Raw genomic sequence first — 13,027 nt, 5'->3', positions numbered from 1 at the left:
GTAAAAACATCTTTTGTATATCACTAATCATTGCGATGGCGTGGAAACGAAATCGCAGTAGAATAGTGACTATGTCAGCACGAAGTTTTGGACCAGGTAGAAGAGTGGAGTTGAGACTGTGGTTTTTTGAATCCTTTGCAGAAGCATTGAACACAACTCTCACCTTGGTAGTGCTGCTGTCTGGTTTAATGACTCCGTGATGGGGAAGATAGCAAACACTCTCTGGCCTGGGTTCAGTGCTTAATACAAGGCTCATATGTTTATTGGAAATATATTCGCGCATGAAATCGGAATAAAGTTTATAAAGTTCAGGATTTTTAAGAAGTCTAGCTTCTAAAGACATAAAACAACGATAAGCCAATGAAAAGGTGTCACCAAATATAGGCGAATTTTGTTTTAACGGTAGATCAACCGTAAAGCGCCCTGTGCAATCACGAGATACTGTGTTTTGATAAATTTCTTCAGCCCGCTTCTCATCAGGAGACAAGAATTTCCTTTGAGGTACGGACTCTAGTTCCCAGAATTTCCGCAAGGTTACATCTAATGGGTTATCAAAGGCAGTAAAGTAGCTTCCGAGTTTCGGAGATGACATTGAAAAAGTCGAATTTTGTTGAATTCTTCCTAATAAGACCCAGCCAAATTCTGTATCTAATGCAACTGGTTGACCTGGATCTCCGTAAATTCGACCCGATTTCAAAACCTGTGCATAGATTTCTGCGCCAAGAAGCTAAGGGGCAAATTTGAAATATGGCTCCAAGTACTGGGATTAATTTGTATAGAGGGCATATTCAAACAAAGGTTTTTCACAACTAACCCATTAAATAAAAATGTAGGTTGTATTTTTCCCACGGGTCGTACAACACAACTGGTTATGCCCTTGGTATAGGAAGAAGACTGATTAACCCCAAAGATTGGAATTGAATAATGTTTACGTGCTAAGCCCAATCTCTGTAAGCAAGATTGACTGATCAAGCAGGCTTCACTTGCAGAGTCCAAAAGTGCTCTGACAGTTTGGAAATTCCCTCTTGAATCTAAGATCTCCACCTTCGCTGTAGACAATAGGACTGTGGACTGAAGTTGAAAAGAATGTTCAGTTGAAAAGGGCGTACAACAATTTAGCCCTGGATTTTCATTTATAAGGTTTTGATGAACGCTAGTGTTCAAGGAAGTGGTAGGATTGGAGGAAACTAAATTAGAGGGATTTTGCTGGTTTGTAGAGGCAATGATGCGCTATTCTGGATTAAATTAGTTTGCAATGAGTGTTGTTGAAGATTTGATGAAGATGTTTGTAACTGTGTGTGAGAACTGATGACGTCACACAGCAGTGTGTGGTGTCGATTACCGCAGGATCGGCAGTTATGAGGGGATAAACAGTCCTTTAGCAGATAATGATTGGTGCGTAAGCAATTGATACAAACATAATTTTGCTTGACGTATGCAAGGCGTTCGAGGATGACTTTTGAAGAAAAATGTTACATTGTGAAAGGGGATGTAGTGAAAAATTACATAGTTTGCAATGTCTTGAATTTAAATTAGTAAATTCAAGACATTGCAATTTGCAACCTACAATCTACAAACCATTGTAGGTTGCGGAGAAAAAGTTTTAAAAGTTTTATTGTTGTTTTTTGTTTGAATTGAAGTATTAGCCATAAAAGAATTTGTGTGAAGGGATTTAGAGCCGCTATTTGAATAATTATTTGGTCTGGTAGTAGCATTAAATCCTGCTCCAGAATTTTTTGAAGATTTGTTTAAATTTAAACTTTGTGTTGGCATTAATTGCATTGATTCCAGGCCTCTGCACTGATTCTCTAGGAATGCTACTAGGTCTGAAAATAAGGGTATTTCCTTCTCAGTATGTTTAATTTCAAAGGCTGATCTGGTAGATATATCAATTTTTTGCAACAATATATTAAACAAGGGAAACGACCAATCAGTAGTATTAAATCCTAGAGCATCTAATGCATCAAGGTTTTCATTAAAAGTGTCCAGAATACATCTTAAATCTTTTGAATTATGGTTTGATTTCATACTTGGAACCTGGTCTATTAAATTCCAATAAGTTGTGGCTAATAATCTTTTATTTTGATACCTTTTTACTGAATTTTGAAAAGCGATTGTATAATTGCTATCGGTTACTGGCAGAGATTTTATAAGATTTAATGGTTCCCCTTGCAACAAAGTTAATAAGTGTCGAAATTTAGATGCATTGGAAATTGAAGTACTGTTATGTACAAGTGATAAGTATAAATCGTAAAATGTGGGCCATTTAAGCATATTTCCATTAAAAATAGGAACATTTGGTTTTGGAATATCTGAGAATTGATTTACATGAGGGGTTACATAATTTGAAGGCCACTGAATACTATTGGGTTCTGGAAAAAGTTGAAAATAAATATCTTTTGAAGCAAAATAAAATTCTTCACATCCCTTTCTAATAGCATCCTCGCGTCCAAATTCCTCATCTGTAGTAGTTAGGCCGATAATTTCATTATGAAGATGCTTAAAATCATTATAACATTCTTCCAATGTCTCATATTTAACTTTAAAAAGCGACTTATGCTCCGATCTCTCCACTGCCTTTTTTGCAAGAGTGTATATTTCGGTAATTCTAGCTATAGCTACTTTTCGTTGTTGACTTAATTTATTCATTGTTAAAAAAAATAAATCTATCCACTGGTTTCTAAGAAAACCAAAATATTAACTATTTTCCTTTTAAATTTTTTCAAAACAAATTATTGATTTAAGTCCAATAACCATTTAAATAAGCAGTTACTTTGTTTTAATTTTTGCAGATATTTAAATGAGAAAATGTTTAAAATATCTGAATTTATTTAAGTATTGTTTTTATTGGCAAAATGAATTAAATTTACCTTTTTCATTCGTTTATTCCTGAATAACCATCAAAACTAAATTGCACTAGTACTACTATAATTACTAACACTGCAATATTCTTAAAGACACAAACCACCCTGTAAATTTGCAAAAAAAGTAGAAATTTCGATATAAATAAGGAAAAAACTACACCGCATTGTTCACGTACCGCACAATAACAATCTTTCGTATTGCTTGTAGTTTTAGAAGAATCTCAACTTAAGAAAAAATTATAAGTAGTTTATTAAAATTTCCCTTTAATATAAATATACGTAAAAATGCAAAAATGAAGAATGTAAACAAGGTTAACAGTCGATGGACTGGTTTATTTTTAAATAGCAATTCGGTGAATCGCTGCGCTCTGATGGATGGCAGGGAATCCTGCGCTGCTGCTAATATGCATGCGCCAAGTAATGTCGCTTATGATTTGCTGAAATACACGGTACTATGGCGGCTGAAAATGGCGAAGAATCGAAGGATTTTATTTTTTAATATAATTTACTATAAATTTTGGAAACTTAAAATTTATTATCCGCGAAGAATGACCAAAAAATGTACGGTTGTTGTTATATTACGGCGATTGAGTGGACTGTATTACTTATATAGCAAGGGTTCATTTTCCTAAATTTAACATTAATTTCCAAAATAAAATTTTCAACCGAACCATACAGCACCAAGATTAAAAATGGCACCTACCTTGATCTCTTGGAGCACTTGGATGGAATAAATGAGTTTCTTCTGGCGGGCCCGCACTTATATTCGGCACAAACACATTAGACTTGGTATTAGTGGTGTGTAATGAAAATTAGATTATATTGTAGAAACTTTTCCCATATTTTTGGGGAAATTATAGAAGCACTTTTTAGACAAAGTCTGGAGCCTCGATCATGGCAACGGCAAAAGCTGAAGTTGCCGGTTTGCTTTTTTGTACGCAAACTCTTGATAGACCATTCGACGTCGGCGCCAAGCTTGACTTTGTATGGTTAATGTAAATTTGAAATTGCGTAGTTAAAAGAAGAAAAATAATTCGATATGTTCAAAAGTTGAGTATACAGATATGAAAAATATAGACAGATTAACCCAGTTTAAGTTCCTTGGATGTTATATCATCGAACATCTAAATCCAGATAGAGAAATAAGGTGTAGAATAGAGGCAGTCTGAACAACATTGTAAAAAAATGAAACCACTATTATGCAATGATAATCTGAACCTAAAATTACTACATATGGTCAGTATTGCTGATCTGGACAATTAAGTCGCTACAGTTATTCGGTTAAATGCGTTCGAATGTTTGTTACACCAACAAAGGCTGAGAATACCCTGGACAAATATGCAGACCAACGAAATGATACTAAATAGGGCCGCTGCAACACGTATGCTACTAAATACTATTAAGATCAGAAAAATTTAATATCTTGGATATGTCTTCAGAGGAGGGTGAAACAGAGCCCTACAACTGATCATGATGAGAAGAGTCGAAAAATTTAGAAAAAATAGGAAAGACGAACATCCTTGAACGGACCAATATACGCCGCCCAGAAGAATTATTCGTATTGGCGCCCGAGAAAAACTTGCTCAAGTAATTGCAACTAAAACACTTCTGTAGATGAACACTACTGAATTGGAGGAAGACCTATCTACAAGTAAGTGTACTAAACACAGCTTTTGTATGATTCACTTCTCGCTTATTTAATGTTAAGTATTACGACATTCTTTCTGCCATAATTTATTAAAAAAGAGTCCAATTGTTACCCAAACACTTCAAGGTTTGTAAGCTTTTTCATAGAGGAGCTTAGATTTGAAAGAAAAGTTTTGTAAAATGGATATTAAATCATCCTTATAAGTTGCTCATTTCATTTATACTACAAATTTTTAAAACTCTAGTTAAACTCTATTATAAGAAATAAATATCTCCATAAATATGTAAATTTTGTTAGCAGGTTTTTTGCTATGTTTAAATGAGTCATTTGGATGAAATTACTTGGACTCCTGGAATTTTAAGTAAAATTTGTATTTATTATTCCTCAATTTTAGCAAAGGAACCAATTTCAAAATTACGTAAGCTAAAGGAAAGTGCATTTATAATGTTAAATGAAGAGAAATGCTTAGCTACTTGTTCAGTTGATTTTCATAATACATGGATTCCTTTGCTAAAGAGAGAAGTAGATCAGGGTATTCTCAAAATTAATTAATGATTTCAAATATTTGATATTCATGTATTTTCTATGATTAATTTACATTAAGATCACACCCCTTTAATTTTAAAAAAGTAACCTTTGAAATTTTTGTTATCCTTCAAAATAGTTTGTCAAACTATTAATAAACCGTCAAATCATATAAAAAAGTATATAAAGTATTTTCGAATTAGGAAGAAATTTTGATGAGACTGCATTGCTGAAAATTTGAAAGATAAGTATATTTTATTTTTAATTTAATTTAATTTTACTTTAATTACCTTGATAACGGTAGTAGATATAACTATCGAAACGTTGGTTCAAATTAGGTATTTTAAAAAAAAGTAGGTCTTCTTGTTGTTTTTTATCGTTTTTTTTTTTTAATTGTAATATTCATAACAAAGTTAGGTAGGATATTGAAAAGAAGAAACGAGCTCAGAGATTAATAGATTGAACCTCAGCTCCTAGGTATATAAAAAATCTATTATACCTCAAGTAAATTATTGTATTTAAAACTTATTGAACTTAAATTAAATTAAGTATATCGAACGGTATCGTTACAGATTTAAGTCCATATTTCTTTTAAATACGTGAATAAGTCTATTTTATTCTTCTTTTCAATTGTTGAGCGTGTGAGATAAAAATTTCTAAATTGATTTTTGCTATAAGTGACGTAATACCCAATATAATAAGTAACTCATTGGAATTTTAGTGGTTTGTAAAAGACCAGTGTGGGGTATCCAATGTACAAATCAATTTGAATGTTTATTTATCTACCAAACATTGTCTAACAAGCTTAATATATAGGTGGATTTCTTGCTAAGTTAGTAGTCTATTTTCTAAATAAAAGCAAAGGTGTTTTCTATTGTGTATAGGAGAAACAAACAAGTTTAAGTCTCCTGAAGGATGAGGTTCATCAATTTTGATAGGTGCAGATAAAAAATTAAATAAAAAAGCTGGCTGCTTAGAATAGCACAATGCCTTAGAGATAAAAAATTAAATCTTTGTAGAAGAAACTTATGGTCCTACCCCCTAGGCGGTATATTCCATGAATTTTGAAGCATAGAATTTTCAAAAAAATGCACTGCATATATTTGAATCTGCCTATATTGACATCAAATTAAATCAAATGCTTTATTGTATATAGAGCTAAAAGCTCTTATTTAAAAAAAACTTTAAAAAATAATAAAAAGTATATTTCTATGTAAATAAAGAATACATTGTTACAAACAGGTAGGTTACAAACTTCTAAAATGTAAATAATTTTCAATAACTTGTAACATTGTAGACATTAAAATACTCATCATAGGTACATAGATAAAAATATGATAACTCTAAACTTAACAGAAATTAAAAATAACAGATACATTAGTGTGAGTCTTAACTATAAAACTTTATTATCAGTATAAAATTAATCTAAGCAGTAGTATGCTTTGGTCAATAAAAATTTGTTGACACTACGTGTAAATTGCCTATTGCTCTCTATATTTTTGCATTCAAGAGGCAAGCAATTATATATTTTTTTACTTTCATATATTATAAAGTACTTTGTAAGAGATGATTTTGGAATGCACAGAAGCAAATTCTCACTATGGTCCTATAAGCATTGTGACCATGATCATAAGGTCCCTTGTATTTCTTGTGGACCAAGTCAACTGTCATCAAAATAAATAAGCAAGTCAAAGTGAGAATGCTCTCCCCAACAAACAGAGGGCGACAATGATCCCTAAAGCCTGCTCCACACAGATATCTCACCTCTTGCTTCTGCTATACAAAAAGGTATTGTAGGAGCTGAAAGCTTCCATAACCTCAAAATTGAATTCCGTAGCGTAGTTGAGACTCCACCAGGGCAAAATAAACATTTTTTGCTGTCGAGTTCACAGTGGATCAATCAAATATGGGTTTCAAATTTCAGTTTTGAGTCAATAAAAATGCCCGAAAACTTAGAGCAGCCTGTTTTACTTATGGATACTCCACTTAGTGCCACGTTTGAAGTATCTCCATTGAATGTTATGAGATTGGTTTAGCTTATATTAATAGTAAGCTTGTTGGCATCACACTATTTTTTTACTGTTTGAATATCTGCATTTATTGTCTGTTCCAGATCTGGGTTGCCTGTTCCCCGCCAAAGTATTGTGGTGTCATCAGCAAATATTGTGAAAGATCCGTTAATGTCGATCAAAGCAAGATCATTAATGTAGATAAGAAAGAGTACTGGGCCAAGCATCGATCCTTGGGGAAAACCACACTGTACGGTTTGAGCTGATGACACAGTACTAACCATCCATACTAACCACCTGTCTCCTATTTGCCAGGTACGACTCAAGCCAAGTCAAAGCACAACCTTTGAACCCATAGCAAGACAGCTTTTGCAGCAGTATTCTGCAATCAACACAATCAAATGCCTTGGAAAAGTCACAGAACACCGCTACCGCAATCTCACCTCTATTTAGACCCAAATAAAGCTCCTCTAGTAAATTGAACACAGCATCTGTAGTATTCTTCTGACTCTAAAATCCAAACTGTTTTTTATTCAATAATTTATATTTTTCGAGGAAAGATGATATCATGTCTTTGAAGTGTCGGAAGTGAGAAAATTGGTCTAAAACAAGACAGATCATTAGAATTCCCACCCTTAAATAGAGGTCTCACCACAGCTGTACCCAAGTTGTTGAAAAAAATTTCCTTCGTCAAAGAAGGTATTTATGAGGTCAGCAAGCTCCTCAAGTGTAGAGTTGGCACAGCTACATGAGCTAGATAATCCATAGGGTCAATATCTGTACATATATTTTTTCCCATTTTTCTGCTATTATACAATAGGAAGTATTAAAGCTGTCAGACTACAGAGAAGTTTGACAATCATTAGCCTTGTGATGTTTTCTCTCAAATCGTTTACTGTATTCCAAACCTCTTGCGATTTGCATGTTGCATTATTAATTTTGGTGATGTAATAATTTTGTTTTGCATTTTTTATAACCTTACAATAGATTGATTTATACTTATTGAAGAAATCTATTACAAATTGGGAGGGAAAGAATTTTCTTATGTTTTTACATCTCAGATTTTTTGAAGAAATCTTGATCCCATTTGTTACCCATGATTTTTTTTCCTTTCCTTTATTGTTCGTAGTGGAAAATGTGTATTGAAAAGAACAATCAATATAAGATTAAATTCGTGCGGATCTGGATGTCCTAATCTTGTCCCAATCTATCTTTAGACAATTATTTCTAAATCTAAACTTGTTTTTCCTATATATACTGCCTTTTCTTTTATTTCTGATAGTACTAGTTTTTAAGTTAATCTCAGCCATAATAATTTTTGATTTAAAAGGCAATAACGAAAGTAAAATATTCAATCTATTAAAAAATTCTGCCACATTATTCTTGGGGAAGGACACCATTTCTGCATGAAGTAATTTAGACTTATTTAGGCTATTATATAAGGTAATAAGACTATCCAACATTTTAAAATTTTTTGTTGACCTGATTATGATAACCAAGAATTTTTGAAGGAAAATTTAACAACTTCATCATTATGTCTTTTGTAATATGAGAGTTTATTGTTAATTATGACCGCTAGATCCCTCATAGAGCTGACATGTTCTAGGGGAATATTACTTAACCCAAATTTTACTTTAGTTCACTGAGAGTACTTATTGTACTTACGAGATTCACATACACTTGCACTTGTTAATATTCTGAGGTATTTTATTTATTGTACACCAGTGTGCTAAAGCATCAATGTCTCTTTGCAGTAGAACACAGTTCTCATTAATTTTTTATTATGTGAAATATTAGTCATCTGCATATAAAAGATATTCAGACATAACAGTACGAGTGGTGACAGTAGTACAGTACAGTTCTATCATTGACAAATATAATAAAGATCAATGATAATAAAAAAGATCAATGGTCAAGATTGCTTCCTGGAGGGGCACCAGTCAGTGTTGGATAACAATTTGACTTAAAGCCATTGAATTCAACAAAGTAGGAACGATCTTAGGAGACAAAGAGTTGTATAAGGCTATAATGGAAACCCCCAGATATAATTTTATGAATGATTCAATGTCCCGAAGATTCATTCCAGTGGCTGGTATATCACTCATATAGGTTACACAAGTCAGTATGAGTTATACTATAAGCAGTCAGAAATTCCACTTTATGTTCAAGTATTAGATAAAAATTTTATTATCTCAATGCTTTTTGAGGAACAGTAAATGCTAATTGGGAAAGAGCTGAACAGGATATAGGATACCATTATATATTTTATATATAAAACAAATGTCAAACATGGTTCTTCATTTGTCCAAGGATAATATTTGAGAATAGTCATGCTTAGTAATGAGATCCAGATTAAAAACAGAATTGAAGCATCTCAAGAATTTGTACACTCTCCAATAATGAATTAAAAACACCATACTGGGGTGCCCAAATAATCAAACCATATTCCAGCTGTGAACGCACCAATCCAACATATAATGATTTTGTTGCTTCCAAAAAGTAAACATGCTATTAGCTTTTAGTGATTGGTCTATATGAAGTTGTTAAATAGAAAAAAAAATTAATAATTATTAATTATTATAATTAATAACAATTTAATACTTTAATTTTACTTTAATACTTTATCCTATTTACCTGGAATAAATGAAATTTGAATGGACAGATGGGTAATAACAGGAAGGAAAAAGGGAGAGTAAAGGTATGGGAAGTGAGGGTTAGAAAATGGGTACAAGGGAACCAATGGAAGGAGGGAGACTTACTATAGACTATAGAGACAGCTCAGGGGATCTTCTCAAAGGGGAGCCGACTAGCACTAACCACTTTGGTAGAATGGCGTGGATTCCACAAGAGTTCAATAAAATATAAGCGCCACCTGTTTTATCCCAGATGGATAAGAAAATCCCGATGACCAAGAAAACAGGAAATTACTAAAAGCACTATACCTATAAACCTGAAAGAAAATCTCACAAGGAAGAACAGACAGGGAAATTTATAAATACCATTAATTATATTGACCCTTAATATTATGTACAAGTGTTATGGTGTAATTAATAAATCAACAATAAAATAAATATTAACCCTTTACTTTGGCTATTAAATTATATGCTATTAAATTACAGCTTCAGTGTGAAAGCACCTTAAAACTCATGGACTCACACCAAAAGTCCCTTGTCTAACTTATCTTTCAAAAATCAAAATACACATAAAAGAAAAGCTTTAGTTAGGTTAGTATTCAGTATAATATACTACAGTAAAGCTAATAAATGTTGATAGGACTTTGGTCTAAAGTTTATAGAAGCAATTTATAAAAGACAAATCAAACAATAACAACCGGCGGTTTATGGTTAAATAAATATGGTACAACTTATACTATACCTCGCATATACGTATATACTCAGTTCCCAACAAAGATTATAGCAACAAGGTGCCTCAAAAATTAAAGTAAACTAGTAAATATATATGCGATAAATTACTCAAATAGTACTAACTATGGCAAAAGTAATGTGTGTGGCCTTTGTTTCACACTTCTAAATGGTTATATTATTCTGTGATACCTGTGGTCCTTGTTCTCACCCTGTTGATGATTAGATGGCCATGGGGCTCATCTGGTGTGTCTCAGGAAGGACAGTGTCTTCGGTGGTAGTTGGACAAAGTGATTCAGCCAGTGCTACACTCTGTGATGGATTTCAGGATATCCAGAAGAAGCTCAAGTGTGTTTGATGGGGCTCAGACCATCAAATCCTTCACAATATCAGTGATGAATTAAACAAATAGATGAGGAAGTCCAAGTGGTAGTGATAAGGGGACAAATAGGAAAAGAAGAAGAAAGAAAACAAAAAGAGAAAAAGAAGGGAAAAAGGCCTAGGTTGGCATGTGGCCTTTCTTTGGAATTTTTATGACAAAATAACACAGGAAACCTTAAAAACTCTCTAGTCTGTTTCTTTAAAACTGCCCTCGGCAAAACTTTAATTTAACTCACAAAAAAAAATCAGACCTAGATAAGGTATTTCCTTTGTAAATCCGCTCAAAGCGAAACCAGCTGAAGTCTTCAACTCTCAGCTGAAAAAATGACCCATTAACCCAAACCTGTCGAAATGGATCCCCTCCAGATTTTACCATGTTTAAGTCATCTGTCAACCTTGGAATCTTACTGAAAATATAGACAATTCCTGCATGAAATAAATAGTACTGTAAGTATGTACTAGCCACAATAAAACTTAAAGAGATCTTGAGAAGAAAATCAATATTTGGGTTTGACAGTTACTTCGTTTACTATTTTATTGAAATGAACATTCACTACACTTTTCCTACAATAAATTATGTGAAAAGAAAGAGCAGCAAATTCTGCTTAACTGACTATTGCAGACCTCACACATAATAAAGTCTCTTTCTAATTTTCAGATCGACATTGGCCAAGGCAACCGAAAGAAATCAGACACCTGTACAACCTCACAATGTAAGATCAAGGTACCAACAATATCAACCTAGTCAAGATTATGCTTTAATATGAACTTGATTTCTAATAAGTAGTTACTGCTATAAAACAAAAATATATCTGTCCATTAATGTCTACATTCCATTCTGATATATTTATACATATATTTGCCATTTAAATACATTTGCAATTAATTGTACAATTATGGTTGATTTTTCTATGGAGACTACCCTTTCTTATAAGCCCAAACCCTGTTTGCTTTCGACTTTCATAACTACTAATTTAAGACTTTGATAAATGAAAGAAGCTTTATTAAATTATATTAAAATATTTCAAATTTGAATACATTGAGTTAATGTGTTATGCTCACAAAAAAAACTGTAACAAAGTGAACTTTAATTTAGAGACAAATAGTAAATCTTGGTTTTTAGCCACTTCATTCAATATTAACTGAATCACTGACCGAACATTTACAGAAAATGAAAAAGAAATAACATGTCATCAAATTCTTAATAAAAAAAATAAAACTAAACAGCATCAGGTCAATCACAAAACAGGTCACAAATATATAACAGTCCTAACACTATTAAATACAAAGAAGTTTACAGAAAGTTTGAATATATTTATGTATGTTATGAAAAATTAAATCCACTGTCTCAAGAATGACAACTTGTGAACTAAGACTATTCCTTGAAAGCCTATGAAATGTTTGCATGAAAACCAAGCACAATTTTTCTGTCATGCCTAGTGTTTACAACATCCCAGGTTTCAAATTGGCAGTTTTCTTTTCTAGAAGATAAGTTTTGGGAAGTAGTACTTAATTATTTTTTAATATTTATTAAAAAATCATTAGAAAATAGCTGAGATTTTAATAAGAATTAGGGTTTATTTAATACAAATAAACTTCAAATAATAGTTATAATTTTATGGCAACTTTTGGATTGAAACAAATAAACCATGAATCAACCAAATTGGAGTCTTATTTGGATAATGTTTTCTTGAATACTGATATAGCTTTCTGTTCTATTAGTGTTATTTGCCATAAAGGGCGAATTGTAGAATGTATTGATAGCCAAAAACAGATTTACTCTAAAATCTAAGGCAGAAGAGGACCCAGGAGTCGAAGAATATCGTTGCTAAAGAATTTGCGACAATAGTATCGTGAGCCTACGACAAGTCTCTTTAGAAAAGCGGTCGACAAAGTACAGACAGCGCTAATGATTGCCAACATTCATAGAGAACAAGGCACTTAAGGAAGAAGAAATATAAGATTTTCATCTTTTTAAAATATTTGTTAAAAATTAAATTGCTTAGTGTTAAAAAATAGAAAAATTCACTGATGTCAAAAAATGCAGGGTAGTCAACAAGTTCTATGCAAAAATATCAATCAAAAGCAGTTTTAACTTTTTTTCATTTATTTAATATTATACAGGATGTGAATTATGACAGCACAGTACAAGGTAAAATTTTTTATTTACTCACATATTTCATGTATCTCAGTCACAAAATGAGTTAACTTAGTCTGAAAAACCTAGCTCTGTAATTT

At 32.3% G+C, this 13,027-nt stretch overlaps 2 protein-coding genes and 1 long non-coding RNA gene across 5 annotated transcripts in view; 1 reads left to right on the top strand and 2 right to left on the bottom strand.

Annotated features, from left to right (window-relative positions):
- LOC126734024 (guanine nucleotide-binding protein G(q) subunit alpha) overlaps nucleotides 1–13,027 on the bottom strand; it is an 80,635-nt gene that overhangs the window by 25,751 nt on the left and 41,857 nt on the right. The gene's annotated exons all lie outside the window — the stretch shown is intronic.
- Nucleotides 1–13,027, bottom strand: part of LOC126734022 (vang-like protein 2) — a 111,439-nt gene that overhangs the window by 56,573 nt on the left and 41,839 nt on the right. The window lies entirely within an intron of this gene.
- Nucleotides 5,245–11,752, top strand: LOC126734025 (uncharacterized). Of its 3 annotated transcripts, none has more exons than XR_007659929.1 (4): nucleotides 5,245–6,825; nucleotides 6,880–7,085; nucleotides 7,151–7,361; nucleotides 11,448–11,752. It is a non-coding gene; the product is annotated as an uncharacterized LOC126734025 (long non-coding RNA). The 3 variants fall into 3 exon arrangements; XR_007659928.1 differs by lacking the exon at nucleotides 11,448–11,752 and adding an exon at nucleotides 7,362–7,533 and having other exon boundaries at nucleotides 5,250–6,825; nucleotides 6,875–7,085; nucleotides 7,151–7,296; XR_007659927.1 differs by lacking the exon at nucleotides 11,448–11,752 and adding an exon at nucleotides 7,362–7,533 and having other exon boundaries at nucleotides 5,257–6,825; nucleotides 7,151–7,296.

This window comes from Anthonomus grandis, chromosome 3 (genome assembly GCF_022605725.1).
Source record: "Anthonomus grandis grandis chromosome 3, icAntGran1.3, whole genome shotgun sequence".
Lineage (NCBI taxonomy): Eukaryota > Metazoa > Arthropoda > Insecta > Coleoptera > Curculionidae > Anthonomus > Anthonomus grandis.
Note: the sequence above shows the minus strand (reverse complement) of the source record. Positions and strands in the feature narration are given on the sequence as shown.